This window comes from Spea bombifrons, chromosome 3 (genome assembly GCF_027358695.1).
Source record: "Spea bombifrons isolate aSpeBom1 chromosome 3, aSpeBom1.2.pri, whole genome shotgun sequence".
Classification (NCBI taxonomy): Eukaryota; Metazoa; Chordata; class Amphibia; order Anura; family Pelobatidae; genus Spea; species Spea bombifrons.
In genome coordinates, this window is record NC_071089.1 from 82,118,270 (window position 1) to 82,140,481 (window position 22,212).

Below are 22,212 nucleotides of genomic sequence, written 5' to 3' on the forward strand. Positions count from 1 at the left end.
TTCGGCCAATCTCACATACACTCAAACCACGTTCATTTCAGGCCGGTTGTGCCAACAGACACCACCGTCGCCTTCGGCCAGTCTCACATACACCCTATACACCCATATCACGGTCACCTTAGGCCGGATGTGCCAAAAGACACCACCGTCGCCTTCAGCCAGTCTCACAACCACCACTACCGTGACCGCCTCAAGCTGGTTGCACCAACAGACACCACCGCCATCGGCCAATCTCGCATACACCCAAACCACGTTCAGTTCAGGCCGGTTGTGCTCACAGACACCACCGTCGCCTTCAGCCAGTCTCACATACACCCATATTACGGTCACCTAAGGACAGATGTGCCAAAAGACACCACGTCGCCTTCAGCCAGTCTCACAACCACCACTACCATGACCGCCTGAAGCTTGTTGCACCAACAGACACCACCTCCGTCATCGGACAATCTCACATACACTCAAACCACGTTCATTTCAGGCCGGTTGTGCCAACAGACACCACAGTCACCTTCAGCCAGTCTCACATACACCCATATCACGGTCGCCTTAGGCCGGATGTGCCAAAAGACACCACCGTCGCCTTCAGCCACTCTCACAACCACCACTACCGTGACCGCCTCAAGCTGGTTGCACCAACAGACACCACCGCCGTCATCGGCCAATCTTGCATACACCCAAACCACGTTCAGTTCAGGCCAGTTGTAATCACAGACACCACCGTCGCCTTCAGCCAGTCTCACATACACCCATATTACGGTCACCTAAGGACAGATGTGCCAAAAGACACCACGTCGCCTTCAGCCAGTCTCACAACCACCACTACCATGACCGCCTGAAGCTGGTTGCACCAACAGACACCACCTCCGTCATCGGACAATCTCACATACACCCAAACCACGCTAATTTCAGGCCGGTTGTGCCAACAGACACCACCGTCGCCTTCTGCCAGTCTCACATACACCCTATACACCCTTATCACGGTCACCTAAGGCCGGATGTGCCAAAAGACACCACCGTCGCCTTCAGCCAGTCTCACAACCACCACTACCATGACCGCCTCAAGCTGGTTGCACCAACAGACACCACCGCCGTCTTCGGCCAATCTCACATACACCCAAACCACGTTCAGTTCAGCCTGGTTGTGCCAACAGACACCACCAACGCATTCGGCCTGTCTCACATACACACATATCACGGTCACCTTAGGCCGGATGTGCCAAAACACACCATCGTCGCCTTCAGCCAGTCTCACAACCACCACTACCGTGAACGCCTCAAGCTGGTTGCACCAACAGACACCACCACCGTCATCGGCCAATCTCGCATACACCCAAACCACGTTCAGTTCAGCCCAGTTGTCATCACAGACACCACCGTCGCCTTCAGCCAGTCTCACACACACCCATATCACAGTCACCTAAGGCCGGATGTGCCAAAAGACACTACCGTCGCCTTCAGCCAGTCTCACAAACACCACTACCATGACCGCCTCAAGCTGGTTGCACCAACAGACACCACCGCTGTCATCGGCCAGTCTCGCATACACCCAAACCACATTCAGTTCAGGCCAGTTGTGCTCACAGACACCACCGTCGCCTTCAGCCAGTCTCACATACACCCATATTACAGTCACCTAAGGACAGATGTGCCAAAAGACACCACGTCGCCTTCAGCCAGTCTCACAACCACCACTACCATGACCGCCTCAAGCTGGTTGCACCAAGAGACACCACCGCCGTCATCGGCCAGTCTCGCATACACCCAAACCACGTTCATTTCAGGCCGGTTGTGCCAATAGACACCACTGTCGCATTCTGCCAGTCTCACATACACCCTATACACCCTTATCACGGTCACCCAAGGCCGGATGTGCTAAAAGACACCACCGTCGCCTTCAGCCAGTCTCACAACCACCACTACCATGACCGCCTCAAGCTGGTTGCACCAACAGACACCACCTCCGTCATCGGCCAATCTCGCATACACCCAAACCACGTTCAGTTCAGGCTGGTTGTGCCAAAAGACACCACAGTCACCTTCAGCCAGTCTCACATACACCCATATCACGGTCGCCTTAGGCCGGCTGTGCCAAAAGACACCACCGTCGCCTTCAGCCACTCTCACAACCACCACTATCGTGACCGCCTCAAGCTGGTTGCACCAAGAGACACCACCGCCGTCATCGGCCAGTCTCGCATGCACCCAAACCACATTCAGTTCAGGCCAGTTGTGCTCACAGACACCACCGTCGCCTTCAGCCAGTGTCACATACACCCATATTACGGTCACCTAAGGACAGATGTACCAAAAGACACCACGTCGCCTTCAGCCAGTCTCACAACCACCACTACCATGACCGCCTGAAGCATGTTGCACCAACAGACACCACCTCCGTCATCGGACAATCTCACATACACTCAAACCACGTTCATTTCAGGCCGGTTGTGCCAACAGACACCACCGTCACCTTCAGCCAGTCTCACAACCACCACTACCGTGACCGCCTCAAGCTGGTTGCACCAACAGACACCACCGTCGTCTTCTGCCAATTTCACATACACCCAAACCATGTTCAGTTCAGCCTGGTTGTGCCAACAGACACCACCGACGCATTCGGCCAGTCTCACATACACACATATCACGGTCACCTTAGGCCGGATGTGCCAAAAGACACCACCGTCGCCTTCAGCCAGTCTCACAACCACCACTACCATGACCGCCTCAAGCTGGTTGCACCAACAGACACCACCACCGTCATCGGCCAATCTCGCATACACCAAACCACATTCAGTTCAGGCCAGTTGTGCTCACGGACACCACCGTCGCCTTCAGCCAGTCTCACATACATCCATATTACAGTCACCTAAGGACAGATGTGCCAAAAGACACCACGTCGCCTTCAGCCAGTCTCACAACCACCACTACCATGACCGCCTCAAGCTGGTTGCACCAACAGACACCACCGCCGTCACCGGCCAGTCTCGCATACACCCAAACCACGTTCATTTCAGGCCGGTTGTGCCAATAGACACCACCGTCGCCTTCTGCCAGTCTCACATACACAATATACAACCTTATCACGGTCACCTAAGGCTGGATGTGCCAAAAGACACCACCGTCGCCTTCAGCCAGTCTCACAACCAACACTACCATGACCGCCTCAAGCTGGTTGCACCAACAGACACCACCGCCGTCTTCGGCCAATCTCACATACACCCAAACCACGTTCAGTTCAGCCTGGTTGTGCCAACAGACACCACCGACGCATTCGACCAGTCACACATACACCCATATCACGGTCACCTTAGGCTGGATGTGCCAAAAGACACCACCGTCGCCTTCAGCCAGTCTCACAACCACCACTACCGTGACCGCCTCAAGCTGGTTGCACCAACAGACACCTCCGCCGTCATCGGCCAATCTCGCATACACCCAAACCGCGTTCAGTTCAGGCCAGTTGTAATCACAGACACCACCGTCGCCTTCAGCCAGTCTCACACACACCCATATCACAGTCACCTAAGGCCGGATGTGCCAAAAGACACCACCGTCGCCTTCAGCCAGTCTCACAACCACCACTACCATGACCGCCTCAAGGTGGTTGCACCAAGAGACACCACCGCCGTCATCGGCCAGTCTCACATACACCCAAACCACATTCAGTTCAGGCCAGTTGTGCTCACAGACACCACCGTCGCCTTCAGCCAGTCTCACATACGCCCATATTACGGTCACCTAAGGACAGATGTGCCAAAAGACACCACGTCGCCTTCAGCCAGTCTCACAACCACCACTACCATGACCACCTGAAGCTGGGTGCACCAACAGACACCACCTCCGTCATCGGACAATCTCACATACACTCAAACCATGTTCATTTCAGGCCGGTTATGCCAACAGACACCACCGTCGCCTTCTGCCAGTCTCACATACACCCTATACACCCTTATCACGGTCAGTTCAGCCTGGTTGTGCCAAAAGACACCACCGACGCATTCGGCCAGTCTCACATACACACATATCACGGTCACCTTAGGCCGGATGTGCCAAAAGACACCACCGTCGCCTTCAGCCAGTCTCACAACCACCACTACCGTGACCGCCTCCAGCTGGTTGCACCAACAGACACCACCACCGTCATCGGCCAATCTCGCATACACCCAAACCACGTTCAGTTCAGGCCAGTTGTCATCACAGACACCACCGTCGCCTTCAGCCAGTCTCACACACTCCCATATCACAGTCACCTAAGGCCGGATGTGCCAAAAGACACCACCGTCGCCTTCAGCCAGTCTCACAAACACCACTACCATGACCGCCTCAAGCTGGTTGCACCAACAGACACCACCGCCGTCATCGGCCAGTCTCGCATACACCAAACCACATTCAGTTCAGGCCAGTTGTGCTCACGGACACCACCGTCGCCTTCAGCCAGTCTCACATACATCCATATTACAGTCACCTAAGGAAAGATGTGCCAAAAGACACCACGTCGCCTTCAGCCAGTCTCACAACTACCACTACCATGACCGCCTCAAGCTGATTGCACCAAGAGACACCACCGCCGTCATCGGCCAGTCTCGCATACACCCAAACCACGTTCATTTCAGGCCGGTTGTGCCAATAGACACCACCGTCGCCTTCTGCCAGTCTCACATACACCCTATACACCCTTATCACGGTCACCTAAGGCCGGATGTGCCAAAAGACACCACCGTCGCCTTCAGCCAGTCTCACAACCAACACTACCATGACCGCCTCAAGCTTGTTGCACCAACAGACACCACCGCCGTCTTCGGCCAATCTCACATACACCCAAACCACGTTCAGTTCAGCCTGGTTGTGCCAACAGACACCACCGACGCATTCGGCCAGTCACACATACACCCATATCACGGTCACCTTAGGCCGGATGTGCCAAAAGACACCACCGTCGCCTTCAGCCAGTCTCACAACCACCACTACCGTGACCGCCTCAAGCTGGTTGCACCAACAGACACCACCGCCGTCATCGGCCAATCTCGCATTCACCCAAACCGCGTTCAGTTCAGGCCAGTTGTAATCACAGACACCACCGTCGCCTTCAGCCAGTCTCACACACACCCATATCACAGTCACCTAAGGCCTGATGTGCCAAAAGACACCACCGTCGCCTTCAGCCAGTCTCACAACCACCACTACCATGACCGCCTCAAGGTGGTTGCACCAAGAGACACCACCGCCGTCATCGGCCAGTCTCACATACACCCAAACCACATTCAGCTAGGGCCAGTTGTGCTCACAGACACCACCGTCGCCTTCAGCCAGTCTCACATACACCCATATTACGGTCACCTAAGGACAGATGTGCCAAAAGACACCACGTCGCCTTCAGCCAGTCTCACAACCACCACTACCATGACCACCTGAAGCTGGTTGCACCAACAGACACCACCTCCGTCATCGGACAATCTCACATACACTCAAACCACGTTCATTTCAGGCCGGATGTGCCAACAGACACCACCGTCGCCTTCTGCCAGTCACACATACACCCTATACACCCTTATCACAGTCACCTAAGGCCGGATGTGCCAAAAGACACCACCGTCGCCTTCAGCCAGTCTCACAACCACCACTACCATGACCTCCTCAAGCTGGTTGCACCAACAGACACCACCTCCGTCATCGGCCAATCTCACATACACCCAAACCACCTTAATTTCAGGCTGGTTGTGCCAACAGACACCACAGTGGCCTTCAGCCAGTCTCACATACACCCATATCACGGTCGCCTTAGGCCGGATGTGCGAAAAGACACCACGGTTGCCTTCAGCCAGTCTCACAACCACCACTACCGTGACCGCCTCAAGCTGGTTGCACCAAACAGACACCACCGCCGTCTTCGGCCAATCTCACATACACCCAAACCACGTTCAGTTCAGCCTGGTTGTGCCAACAGGCACCACCGACGCATTCGGCCAGTCACACATACACCCTTATCACGGTCACCTTAGGCCGGATGTGCCAAAAGACACCACCGTCGCCTTCAGCCAGTCTCACAACCACCACTACCATGACCGCCTCAAGCTGGTTGCACCAACAGACACCACCGCCGTCTTCGGCCAATCTCACATACACCCAAACCACGTTCAGTTCAGCCTGGTTGTGCCAACAGACACCACCAACGCATTCGGCCTGTCTCACATACACACATATCACGGTCACCTTAGGCCGGATGTGCCAAAACACACCATCGTCGCCTTCAGCCAGTCTCACAACCACCACTACCGTGAACGCCTCAAGCTGGTTGCACCAACAGACACCACCACCGTCATCGGCCAATCTCGCATACACCCAAACCACGTTCAGTTCAGCCCAGTTGTCATCACAGACACCACCGTCGCCTTCAGCCAGTCTCACACACACCCATATCACAGTCACCTAAGGCCGGATGTGCCAAAAGACACTACCGTCGCCTTCAGCCAGTCTCACAAACACCACTACCATGACCGCCTCAAGCTGGTTGCACCAACAGACACCACCGCTGTCATCGGCCAGTCTCGCATACACCCAAACCACATTCAGTTCAGGCCAGTTGTGCTCACAGACACCACCGTCGCCTTCAGCCAGTCTCACATACACCCATATTACAGTCACCTAAGGACAGATGTGCCAAAAGACACCACGTCGCCTTCAGCCAGTCTCACAACCACCACTACCATGACCGCCTCAAGCTGGTTGCACCAAGAGACACCACCGCCGTCATCGGCCAGTCTCGCATACACCCAAACCACGTTCATTTCAGGCCGGTTGTGCCAATAGACACCACTGTCGCATTCTGCCAGTCTCACATACACCCTATACACCCTTATCACGGTCACCCAAGGCCGGATGTGCTAAAAGACACCACCGTCGCCTTCAGCCAGTCTCACAACCACCACTACCATGACCGCCTCAAGCTGGTTGCACCAACAGACACCACCTCCGTCATCGGCCAATCTCGCATACACCCAAACCACGTTCAGTTCAGGCTGGTTGTGCCAAAAGACACCACAGTCACCTTCAGCCAGTCTCACATACACCCATATCACGGTCGCCTTAGGCCGGCTGTGCCAAAAGACACCACCGTCGCCTTCAGCCACTCTCACAACCACCACTATCGTGACCGCCTCAAGCTGGTTGCACCAAGAGACACCACCGCCGTCATCGGCCAGTCTCGCATGCACCCAAACCACATTCAGTTCAGGCCAGTTGTGCTCACAGACACCACCGTCGCCTTCAGCCAGTGTCACATACACCCATATTACGGTCACCTAAGGACAGATGTACCAAAAGACACCACGTCGCCTTCAGCCAGTCTCACAACCACCACTACCATGACCGCCTGAAGCATGTTGCACCAACAGACACCACCTCCGTCATCGGACAATCTCACATACACTCAAACCACGTTCATTTCAGGCCGGTTGTGCCAACAGACACCACCGTCACCTTCAGCCAGTCTCACAACCACCACTACCGTGACCGCCTCAAGCTGGTTGCACCAACAGACACCACCGTCGTCTTCTGCCAATTTCACATACACCCAAACCATGTTCAGTTCAGCCTGGTTGTGCCAACAGACACCACCGACGCATTCGGCCAGTCTCACATACACACATATCACGGTCACCTTAGGCCGGATGTGCCAAAAGACACCACCGTCGCCTTCAGCCAGTCTCACAACCACCACTACCATGACCGCCTCAAGCTGGTTGCACCAACAGACACCACCACCGTCATCGGCCAATCTCGCATACACCAAACCACATTCAGTTCAGGCCAGTTGTGCTCACGGACACCACCGTCGCCTTCAGCCAGTCTCACATACATCCATATTACAGTCACCTAAGGACAGATGTGCCAAAAGACACCACGTCGCCTTCAGCCAGTCTCACAACCACCACTACCATGACCGCCTCAAGCTGGTTGCACCAACAGACACCACCGCCGTCACCGGCCAGTCTCGCATACACATAAACCACGTTCATTTCAGGCCGGTTGTGCCAATAGACACCACCGTCGCCTTCTGCCAGTCTCACATACACAATATACAACCTTATCACGGTCACCTAAGGCTGGATGTGCCAAAAGACACCACCGTCGCCTTCAGCCAGTCTCACAACCAACACTACCATGACCGCCTCAAGCTGGTTGCACCAACAGACACCACCGCCGTCTTCGGCCAATCTCACATACACCCAAACCACGTTCAGTTCAGCCTGGTTGTGCCAACAGACACCACCGACGCATTCGACCAGTCACACATACACCCATATCACGGTCACCTTAGGCTGGATGTGCCAAAAGACACCACCGTCGCCTTCAGCCAGTCTCACAACCACCACTACCGTGACCGCCTCAAGCTGGTTGCACCAACAGACACCTCCGCCGTCATCGGCCAATCTCGCATACACCCAAACCGCGTTCAGTTCAGGCCAGTTGTAATCACAGACACCACCGTCGCCTTCAGCCAGTCTCACACACACCCATATCACAGTCACCTAAGGCCGGATGTGCCAAAAGACACCACCGTCGCCTTCAGCCAGTCTCACAACCACCACTACCATGACCGCCTCAAGGTGGTTGCACCAAGAGACACCACCGCCGTCATCGGCCAGTCTCACATACACCCAAACCACATTCAGTTCAGGCCAGTTGTGCTCACAGACACCACCGTCGCCTTCAGCCAGTCTCACATACGCCCATATTACGGTCACCTAAGGACAGATGTGCCAAAAGACACCACGTCGCCTTCAGCCAGTCTCACAACCACCACTACCATGACCACCTGAAGCTGGGTGCACCAACAGACACCACCTCCGTCATCGGACAATCTCACATACACTCAAACCATGTTCATTTCAGGCCGGTTATGCCAACAGACACCACCGTCGCCTTCTGCCAGTCTCACATACACCCTATACACCCTTATCACGGTCAGTTCAGCCTGGTTGTGCCAAAAGACACCACCGACGCATTCGGCCAGTCTCACATACACACATATCACGGTCACCTTAGGCCGGATGTGCCAAAAGACACCACCGTCGCCTTCAGCCAGTCTCACAACCACCACTACCGTGACCGCCTCCAGCTGGTTGCACCAACAGACACCACCACCGTCATCGGCCAATCTCGCATACACCCAAACCACGTTCAGTTCAGGCCAGTTGTCATCACAGACACCACCGTCGCCTTCAGCCAGTCTCACACACTCCCATATCACAGTCACCTAAGGCCGGATGTGCCAAAAGACACCACCGTCGCCTTCAGCCAGTCTCACAAACACCACTACCATGACCGCCTCAAGCTGGTTGCACCAACAGACACCACCGCCGTCATCGGCCAGTCTCGCATACACCAAACCACATTCAGTTCAGGCCAGTTGTGCTCACGGACACCACCGTCGCCTTCAGCCAGTCTCACATACATCCATATTACAGTCACCTAAGGAAAGATGTGCCAAAAGACACCACGTCGCCTTCAGCCAGTCTCACAACTACCACTACCATGACCGCCTCAAGCTGATTGCACCAAGAGACACCACCGCCGTCATCGGCCAGTCTCGCATACACCCAAACCACGTTCATTTCAGGCCGGTTGTGCCAATAGACACCACCGTCGCCTTCTGCCAGTCTCACATACACCCTATACACCCTTATCACGGTCACCTAAGGCCGGATGTGCCAAAAGACACCACCGTCGCCTTCAGCCAGTCTCACAACCACCACTACCATGACCGCCTCAAGCTGATTGCACCAAGAGACACCACCGCCGTCATCGGCCAGTCTCGCATACACCCAAACCATGTTCAGTTCAGCCTGGTTGTGCCAACAGACACCACCGACGCATTCGGCCAGTCTCACATACACACATATCACGGTCACCTTAGGCCGGATGTGCCAAAAGACACCACCGTCGCCTTCAGCCAGTCTCACAACCACCACTACCGTGACCGCCTCAAGCTGGTTGCACCAACAGACACCACCGCCGTCATCGGCCAATCTCGCATACACCCAAACCACGTTCAGTTCAGGCCAGTTGTCATCACAGACACCACCGTCGCCTTCAGCCAGTCTCACACACACCCATATCACAGTCACCTAAGGCCGGATGTGCCAAAAGACACCACCGTCGCCTTCAGCCAGTCTCACAAACACCACTACCATGACCGCCTCAAGCTGGTTGCACCAAGAGACACCACCGCCATCATCGGCCAGTCTCGCATACACCCAAACCACATTCAGTTCAGGCCAGTTGTGCTCACAGACACCACCGTCGCCTTCAGCCAGTCTCACATACACCCATATTACGGTCACCTAAGGACAGATGTGCCAAAAGACACCACGTCGCCTTCAGCCAGTCTCACAACCACCACTACCATGACCGCCTGAAGCTGGTTGCACCAACAGACACCACCTCCGTCATCGGCCAGTCTCGCATACACCCAAACCACATTCATTTCAGGCCGGTTGTGCCAACAGACACCACCGTCACCTTCTGCCAGTCTCACATACACCCTATACACCCTTATCACGGTCACCTAAGGCCGGATGTGCCAAAAGACACCACCGTCGCCTTCAGCCAGTCTCACAACGACCACTACTATGACCGCCTCAAGCTGGTTGCACCAACAGACACCACCTCCGTCATCGGCCAATCTCACATACACCCAAACCACGTTAATTTCAGGCTGGTTGTGCCAACAGACACCACAGTCGCCTTCAGCCAGTCTCACATACACCCATATCACGGTCGCCCTAGGCCGGATGTGCCAAAAGACACCACCGTTGCCTTCAGCCAGTCTCACAACCACCACTACCGTGACCGCCTCAAGCTGGTTGCACCAACAGACACCACCGCCGTCTTCGGCCAATCTCACATACACCCAAACCACGTTCAGTTCAGCCTGGTTGTGCCAACAGACACCACCGACGCATTCGGCCAGTCTCACTTACACACATATCACGGTCACCTTAGGCCGGATGTGCCAAAAGACACCACCGTCGCCTTCAGCCAGTCTCACAACCACCACTACCGTGACCGCCTCAAGCTGGTTGCACCAACGGACACCACCACCGTCATCGGCCAATCTCGCATACACCCAAACCACGTTCAGTTCAGGCCAGTTGTCATCACAGACACCACCGTCGCCTTCAGCCAGTCTCACACACACCCATATCACAGTCACCTAAGGCCGGATGTGCCAAAAGACACCACCGTCGCCTTCAGCCAGTCTCACAAACACCACTACCATGACCGCCTCAAGCTGGTTGCACCAACAGACACCACCGCCGTCATCGGCCAGTCTCGCATACACCAAACCACATTCAGTTCAGGCCAGTTGTGCTCACGGACACCACCGTCGCCTTCAGCCAGTCTCACATACGTACATATTACAGTCACCTAAGGACAGATGTGCCAAAAGACACCACGTCGCCTTCAGCCAGTCTCACAACCACCACTACCATGACTGCCTCAAGCTGGTTGCACCAAGAGACACCACCGCCGTCATCGGCCAGTCTCGCATACACCCAAACCACGTTCATTTCAGGCCGGATGTGCCAATAGACACCACCGTCGCCTTCTGCCAGTCTCACATACACCCTATACACCCTTATCACGGTCACCTAAGGCCGGATGTGCCAAAAGACACCACCGTCGCCTTCAGCCAGTCTCACAACCACCACTACCATGACCGCCTCAAGGTGGTTGCACCAAGAGACACCACCTCCGTCATCGGCCAATCTTGCATACACCCAAACCACGTTCAGTTCAGGCCTGTTGTCATCACAGACACCACCGTCGCCTTCAGCCAGTCTCACATACACCCATATTACGGTCACCTAAGGACAGATGTGCCAAAAGACACCACGTCGCCTTCAGCCAGTCTCACAACCACCACTAACATGACCGCCTGAAGCTGGTTGCACCAACAGACACCACCTCCGTCATCAGACAATCTCACATACACCCAAACCACGTTAATTTCAGGCCGGTTGTGCCAACAGACACCACCGTCGCCTTCAGCTAGTCTCACAACCACCACTACCATGAACGCCTCAAGCTGGTTGCACCAACAGACACCACCTCCGTCATCGGACAATCTAACATACACTCAAACCACGTTCATTTCAGGCCGGTTGTGCCAACAGACACCACCGTCGCCTTCTGCCAGTCTCACATACACCCTATACACCCTTATCACGGTCACCTAAGGCCGGATGTGCCAAAAGACACCACCGTCGCCTTCAGCCAGTCTCACAAACACCACTACCATGACCGCCTCAAGCTGGTTGCACCAACAGACACCACCGCCGTCATCGGCCAGTCTCGCATACACCCAAACCACATTCAGTTCAGGCCAGTTGTGCTTACAGACACCACCGTCGCCTTCAGCCAGTCTCACATACACCCATATTACAGTCACCTAAGGACAGATGTGCCAAAAGACACCACGTCGCCTTCAGCCAGTCTCACAACCACCACTACTATGACCGCCTCAAGCTGGTTGCACCAAGAGACACCACCGCCGTCATCGGCCAGTCTTGCATACACCCAAACCACGTTCGTTTCAGGCCGGTTGTGCCAATAGACACCACCGTTGCATTCTGCCAGTCTCACATACACCCTATACACCCTTATCACGGTCACCTAAGGTCGGATGTGCCAAAAGACACCACCGTCGCCTTCAGCGAGTCTCACAACCACCACTACCATGACCGCCTCAAGCTGGTTGCACCAACAGACACCACCGCCGTCTTCGGCCAATCTCACATACACCCAAACCACGTTCAGTTCAGCCTGGTTGTGCCAACAGACACCACCGACGCATTCGGCCAGTCTCACATACACCCATATCACGGTCACCTTAGGCCGGATGTGCCAAAAGACACCACCGTCGCCTTCAGCCAGTCTCACAACCACCACTACCGTGACCGCCTCAAGCTAGTTGCACCAACAGACACCACCACCGTCATCGGCCAATCTCGCATACACCCAAACCACGTTCAATTCAGGCCAGTTGTCATCACAGACACCACCGTCGCCTTCAGCCAGTCTCACACACTCCCATATCACAGTCACCTAAGGCCGGATGTGCCAAAAGACACCACCGTCGCCTTCAGCCAGTCTCACAAACACCACTACCATGACCGCCTCAAGCTGGTTGCACCAACAGACACCACCGCCGTCATCGGCCAGTCTCGCATACACCAAACCACATTCAGTTCAGGCCAGTTGTGCTCACGGACACCACCGTCGCCTTCAGCCAGTCTCACACACACCCATATCACAGTCACCTAAGGCCGGATGTGCCAAAAGACACCACCGTCGCCTTCATCCAGTCTCACAACCATCACTACCATGACCGCCTCAAGCTGGTTGCACCAACAGACACCACCACCGTCATCGGCCAATCTCGCATACACCCAAACCACGTTCAGTTCAGGCCAGTTGTCATCACAGACACCACCCTCGCCTTCAGCCAGTCTCACACACACCCATATCACAGTCACCTAAGGCCGGATGTGCCAAAAGACACCACCGTCGCCTTCATCCAGTCTCACAACCATCACTACCATGACCGCCTCAAGCTGGTTGCACCAACAGACACCACCACCGTCATCGGCCAATCTCGCATACACCCAAACCACGTTCAGTTTAGGCCAGTTGTCATCACAGACACCACCGTCGCCTTCAGCCAGTCTCACACACACCCATATCACAGTCACCTAAGGCCGGATGTGCCAAAAGACACCACCGTCGCCTTCAGCCAGTCTCACAAACACCACTACCATGACCGCCTCAAGCTGGTTGCACCAACAGACACCACCGCCGTCATCGGCCAGTCTCGCATACACCAAAACACATTCAGTTCAGGCCAGTTGTGCTCACGGACACCACCGTCGCTTTCAGCCAGTCTCACATACATCCATATTACAGTCACCTAAGGACAGATGTGCCAAAAGACACCACGTCGCCTTCAGCCAGTCTCACAACCACCACTACCATGACCGCCTCAAGCTGGTTGCACCAACAGACACCACCTCTGTCATCGGCGAATCTCACATACACCCAAACCACGTTAATTTCAGCCTGGTTGTGCCAACAGACACCACCGACGCATTCGGCCAGTCTCACATACACCCATATCACGGTCACCTTAGGCCGGATGTGCCAAAAGACACCACCGTCGCCTTCAGCCAGTCTCACAACCACCACTACCGTGACCGCCTCAAGCTGGTTGCACCAACAGACACCACCGCCGTCATCGGCCAATCTCGCATAAACCCAAACCGCGTTCAGTTCAGGCCAGTTGTAATCACAGACACCACCGTCGCCTTCAGCCAGTCTCACACACACCCATATCACAGTCACCTAAGGACAGATGTGCCAAAAGACACCACGTCGTCTTCAGCCAGTCTCACAACCACCACTACCATGACCGCCTGAAGCTTGTTGCACCAACAGACACCACCTCCGTCATCGGACAATCTCACATACACTCAAACCACGTTCATTTCAGGCCGGTTGTGCCAACAGACACCACCGTCGCCTTCTGCCAGTCTCACATACACCCTATACACCCTTATCACGGTCACCTAAGGCCGGATGTGCCAAAAGACACCACCGTCGCCTTCAGCCAGTCTCACAACCACCACTACCATGACCGCCTCAAGCTGGTTGCACCAACAGACACCACCTACGTCATCGGCCAATCTCACATACACCCAAACCACGTTAATTTCAGGCTGGTTGTGCCAACAGACACCACAGTCACCTTCAGCCAGTCTCACATACACCCATATCACGTTCGCCTTAGGCCGGATGTGCCAAAAGACACCACCGTCGCCTTCAGCCACTCTCACAACCACCACTAAACCACGTTAATTTCAGGCAGGTTGTGCTCACAGACACCACCGTCGCCTTCAGCCAGTCTCACATACACCCATATTACGGTCACCTAAGGACAGATGTGCCAAAAGACACCACGTCGCCTTCAGCCAGTCTAACAACCACCACTACCATGACCACTGAAGCTGGTTGCACCAACAGACACCACCTCCATCATCGGACAATCTCACATACACCCAAACCACGTTAATTTCAGGCCGGTTGTGCCAACAGACACCACCGTCGCCTTCAGCCAGTCTCACAACCACCACTACCATGACCGCCTCAAGCTGGTTGCACCAACAGACACCACCTCCGTCATCGGACAATCTCACATACACTCAAACCACGTTCATTTCAGGCCGGTTGTGCCAACAGACACCACCGTCGCCTTCTGCCAGTCTCACATACACCCTATACACCCTTATCACGGTCACCTAAGGCCGGATGTGCCAAAAGACACCACCATCGCCTTCATCCAGTCTCACAACCATCACTTCCATGACCGCCTCAAGCTGGTTGCACCAACAGACACCACCTCCGTCATCGGCCAATCTCACAAACACCCAAACAACGTTAATTTCAGGCTGGTTGTGCCAACAGACACCACCGTCGCCTTCAGCCAGTCTCACATACACCCATATCACGTTCGCCTTAGGCTGGATGTGCCAAAAGACACCACCGTCGCCTTCAGCCACTCTCACAACCACCACTACCGTGACCGCCTCAAGCTGGTTGCACCAACAGACACCACCGCCGTCATCGGCCAGTCTCGCATACACCCAAACCACATTCAGTTCAGGCCAGTTGTGCTCACAGACACCACCGTCGCCTTCAGCCAGTCTCACATACACCCATATTACGGTCACCTAAGGACAGATGTGCCAAAAGACACCACGTCGCCTTCAGCCAGTCTCACAACCACCACTACCATGACCGCCTCAAGCTTGTTGCACCAACAGACACCACCTCCATCATCGGACAATCTCACATACACTCAAACCACATTCATTTCAGGCCGGTTGTGCCAACAGACACCACCGTCGCCTTCTGCCAGTCTCACATACACCCTATACACCCTTATCACGGTCACCTAAGGCCGGATGTGCCAAAAGACACCACCGTCGCCTTCAGCCAGTCTCACAACCACCACTACCATGACCGCCTCAAGCTGGTTGCACCAACAGACACCACCTCCGTCATCGGCCAATCTCACATACACCCAAACCACGTTAATTTCAGGCTGGTTGTGCCAACAGACACCACCGTCGCCTTCAGCCAGTCTCACATACACACATATATCACAGTCACCTAAGGCCGGATGTACCAAAAGACACCACCGTCGCCTTCAGCCAGTCTCACAACCCCCACTACCATGACCGCCTCAAGATGGTTGCACCAAGAGACACCACCACCGTCATCGGCCAATCTCGCATACACCCAAACCACGTTCAGTTCAGGCCAGTTGTCACCACAGACACCACCGTCGCCTTCAGCCAGTCTCACACACACCCATATCACATTCACCTAAGGCCGGATGTGCCAAAAAACACCACCGTCGCCTTCAGCCAGTCTCACAAACACCACTACCATGACCGCCTCAAGCTTGTTGCACCAACAGACACCACCGCTGTCATCGGCCAGTCTCGCATACACCCAAACCACATTCAGTTCAGGCCAGTTGTGCTCACAGACACCACCGTCGCCTTCAGCCAGTCTCACATACACCCATATTACAGTCACCTAAGGACAGATGTGCCAAAAGGCACCACGTTGCCTTCAGCCAGTCTCACAACCACCACTACCATGACCACCTCAAGCTGGTTGCACCAAGAGACACCACCGCCGTCATCGGCCAGTCTCGCATACACCCAAACCACGTTCATTTCAGGCCGGTTGTGCCAATAGACACCACCGTCGCATTCTGCCAGTCTCACATACACCCTATACACCCTTATCACGGTCACCTAAGGCCGGATGTGCCAAAAGACACCACCGTCGCCTTCAACCAGTCTCACAACCACCACTTCCATGACCGCCTCAAGCCGGTTGCACCAACAGACACCACCGCCGTCTTCGGCCAATCTCACATACACCCAAACCACGTTCAGTTCAGCCTGGTTGTGCCAACAGACACCACCGACGCATTCGGCCAGTCTCACATACACCCATATCACGGTCACCTTAGGCCGGATGTGCCAAAAGACATCACCGTCGCCTTCAACCAGTCTCACAACCACCACTACCGTGACCGCCTCAAGCTAGTTGCACCAACAGACACCACCTCCATCATCGGACAATCTCACATACACCCAAACCACGTTAATTTCAGGCCGGTTGTGCCAACAGACACCACCGTCGCCTTCAGCCAGTCTCACAACCACCACTACCATGACCGCCTCAAGCTGGTTGCACCAACAGACACCACCTCCGTCATCGGACAATCTCACATACACTCAAACCACGTTCATTTCAGGCCGGTTGTGCCAACAGACACCACCGTCGCCTTCTGCCAGTCTCACATACACCCTATACACCCTTATCACGGTCACTTAAGGCCGGATGTGCCAAAAGACACCACCGTCGCCTTCATCCAGTCTCACAACCATCACTACCATGACCGCCTCAAGCTGGTTGCACCAACAGACACCACCTCCGTCATCGGCCAATCTCACAAACACCCAAACAACGTTAATTTCAGGCTGGTTGTGCCAACAGACACCACCGTCGCCTTCAGCCAGTCTCACATACACCCATATCACGTTCGCCTTAGGCCGGATGTGCCAAAAGACACCACCGTCGCCTTCAGCCACTCTCACAACCACCACTACCGTGACCGCCTCAAGCTGGTTGCACCAACAGACACCACCGCCGTCATCGGCCAGTCTCGCATACACCCAAACCACATTCAGTTCAGGCCAGTTGTGCTCACAGACACCACCGTCGCCTTCAGCCAGTCTCACATACACCCATATTACGGTCACCTAAGGACAGATGTGCCAAAAGACACCACGTCGCCTTCAGCCAGTCTCACAACCACCACTACCATGACCGCCTCAAGCTTGTTGCACCAACAGACACCACCTCCATCATCGGACAATCTCACATACACTCAAACCACATTCATTTCAGGCCGGTTGTGCCAACAGACACCACCGTCGCCTTCTGCCAGTCTCACATACACCCTATACACCCTTATCACGGTCACCTAAGGCCGGATGTGCCAAAAGACACCACCGTCACCTTCAGCCAGTCTCACAACCACCACTACCATGACCGCCTCAAGCTGGTTGCACCAACAGACACCACCTCCGTTATCGGCCAATCTCACATACACCCAAACCACGTTAATTTCAGGCTGGTTGTGCCAACAGACACCACCGTCGCCTTCAGCCAGTCTCACATACACACATATATCACAGTCACCTAAGGCCGGATGTGCCAAAAGACACCACCGTCGCCTTCAGCCAGTCTCACAACCACCACTACCATGACCGCCTCAAGGTGGTTGCACCAAGAGACACCACCACCGTCATCGGCCAATCTCGCATACACCCAAACCACGTTCAGTTCAGGCCAGTTGTCATCACAGACACCACCATCGCCTTCAGCCAGTATCACACACACCCATATCACATTCACCTAAATCCGGATGTGCCAAAAAACACCACCGTCGCCTTCAGCCAGTCTCACAAACACCACTACCATGACCGCCTCAAGCTTGTTGCACCAACAGACACCACCGCCGTCATCGGCCAGTCTCGCATACACCCAAACCACATTCAGTTCAGGCCAGTTGTGCTCACAGACACCACCGTCACCTTCAGCCAGTCTCACATACACCCATATTACAGTCACCTAAGGACAGATGTGCCAAAAGGCACCACGTTGCCTTCAGCCAGTCTCACAACCACCACTACCATGACCACCTCAAGCTGGTTGCACCAAGAGACACCACCTCCGTCATCGGCCAGTCTCGCATACACCCAAACCACGTTCATTTCAGGCCGGTTGTGCCAATAGACACCACCGTCGCATTCTGCCAGTCTCACATACACCCTATACACCCTTATCAAGGTCACCTAAGGCCGGATGTGCCAAAAGACACCACCGTCGCCTTCAACCAGTCTCACAACCACCACTTCCATGACCGCCTCAAGCCGGTTGCACCAACAGACACCACCGCCGTCTTCGGCCAATCTCACATACACCCAAACCACGTTTAGTTCAGCCTGGTTGTGCCAACAGACACCACCGACGCATTCGGCCAGTCTCACATACACCCATATCACGGTCACCTTAGGCCGGATGTGTCAAAAGACATCACCGTCGCCTTCAAACAGTCTCACAACCATCACTACCATGACCGCCTCAAGCTGGTTGCACCAACAGACACCACCTCCGTCATCGGCCAATCTCACAAACACCCAAACAACGTTAATTTCAGGCTGGTTGTGCCAACAGACACCACCGTCGCCTTCAGCCAGTCTCACATACACCCATATCACGTTCGCCTTAGGCCGGATGTGCCAAAAGACACCACCGTCGCCTTCAGCCACTCTCACAACCACCACTACCGTGACCGCCTCAAGCTGGTTGCACCAACAGACACCACCGCCGTCATCGGCCAGTCTCGCATACACCCAAACCACATTCAGTTCAGGCCAGTTGTGCTCACAGACACCACCGTCGCCTTCAGCCAGTCTCACATACACCCATATTACGGTCACCTAAGGACAGATGTGCCAAAAGACACCACGTCGCCTTCAGCCAGTCTCACAACCACCACTACCATGACCGCCTCAAGCTTGTTGCACCAACAGACACCACCTCCATCATCGGACAATCTCACATACACTCAAACCACATTCATTTCAGGCCGGTTGTGCCAACAGACACCACCGTCGCCTTCTGCCAGTCTCACATACACCCTATACACCCTTATCACGGTCACCTAAGGCCGGATGTGCCAAAAGACACCACCGTCACCTTCAGCCAGTCTCACAACCACCACTACCATGACCGCCTCAAGCTGGTTGCACCAACAGACACCACCTCCGTTATCGGCCAATCTCACATACACCCAAACCACGTTAATTTCAGGCTGGTTGTGCCAACAGACACCACCGTCGCCTTCAGCCAGTCTCACATACACACATATATCACAGTCACCTAAGGCCGGATGTGCCAAAAGACACCACCGTCGCCTTCAGCCAGTCTCACAACCACCACTACCATGACCGCCTCAAGGTGGTTGCACCAAGAGACACCACCACCGTCATCGGCCAATCTCGCATACACCCAAACCACGTTCAGTTCAGGCCAGTTGTCATCACAGACACCACCATCGCCTTCAGCCAGTATCACACACACCCATATCACATTCACCTAAATCCGGATGTGCCAAAAAACACCACCGTCGCCTTCAGCCAGTCTCACAAACACCACTACCATGACCGCCTCAAGCTTGTTGCACCAACAGACACCACCGCCGTCATCGGCCAGTCTCGCATACACCCAAACCACATTCAGTTCAGGCCAGTTGTGCTCACAGACACCACCGTCACCTTCAGCCAGTCTCACATACACCCATATTACAGTCACCTAAGGACAGATGTGCCAAAAGGCACCACGTTGCCTTCAGCCAGTCTCACAACCACCACTACCATGACCACCTCAAGCTGGTTGCACCAAGAGACACCACCTCCGTCATCGGCCAGTCTCGCATACACCCAAACCACGTTCATTTCAGGCCGGTTGTGCCAATAGACACCACCGTCGCATTCTGCCAGTCTCACATACACCCTATACACCCTTATCAAGGTCACCTAAGGCCGGATGTGCCAAAAGACACCACCGTCGCCTTCAACCAGTCTCACAACCACCACTTCCATGACCGCCTCAAGCCGGTTGCACCAACAGACACCACCGCCGTCTTCGGCCAATCTCACATACACCCAAACCACGTTTAGTTCAGCCTGGTTGTGCCAACAGACACCACCGACGCATTCGGCCAGTCTCACATACACCCATATCACGGTCACCTTAGGCCGGATGTGTCAAAAGACATCACCGTCGCCTTCAAACAGTCTCACAACCACCACTACCGTGACCGCCTCAAGCTAGTTGCACCAACAGACACCACCGCCGTCATCGGCCAATCTCGCATACACCCAAACCACGTTAATTTCAGGCTGGTTGTGCCAACAGACACCACTGTCGCCTTCAGCCAGTCTCACACACACCCATATCACAGTCACCTAAGGCCGGATGTGCCAAAAGACACCACCGTCGCCTTCAGCCAGTCTCACAACCACCACTACCATGACCGCCTCAAGCTGGTTGCACCAAGAGACACCACCGCCGTCATCGGCCAGTCTCGCATACACCCAAACCACATTCAGTTCAGGCCAGTTGTGCTCACAGACACCACCGTCGCCTTCAGCCAGTTTCACATACACCCATATTACGGTCACCTAAGGACAGATGTGCAAAACGACACCATGTCGCCGTCAGCCAGTCTCACAACCACCACTACCATGACTGCCTGAAGCTTGTTGCACCAACAGACACCACCTCCGTCATCGGACAATCTCACATACACTCAAACCACGTTCATTTCAGGCCGGTTGTGCTAACAGACACCACCGTCGCCTTCTGCCAGTTTCACATACACCCTATACACCCTTATCATGGTCACCTATGGCCGGATGTGCCAAAAGACACCACCGTCGCCTTCAGCCAGTCTCACAACCACCACTACCATGACCGCCTCAAGCTGGTTGCACCAACAGACACCACCTCTGTCATCGGCGAATCTCACATACACCCAAACCACGTTAATTTCAGGCTGGTTGTGCCAAAAGACACCACCGTCGCCTTCAGCCACTCTCACAACCACCACTACCGTGACCGCCTCAAGCTGGTTGCACCAACAGACACCACCGCCGTCATCGGACAATCCTGCATACACCCAAAGCACGTTAATTTCAGGCTGGTTGTGCCAACAGACACCACCGTTGCCTTCAGCCAGTCTCACACACACCCATATCACAGTCACCTAAGGCCGGATGTGCCAAAAGACACCACCGTCGCCTTCAGCCAGTCTCACAACCACCACTACCATGACCGCCTCAAGCTGGTTGCACAAAGAGACACCACCGCCGTCATCGGCCAATCTCGCATACACCCAAACCACGTTAATTTCAGGCTGGTTGTGCTCACAGACACCACCGTCGCCTTGAGCCAGTCTCACATACACCCATATTACGGTCACCTAAGGACAGATGTGCCAAA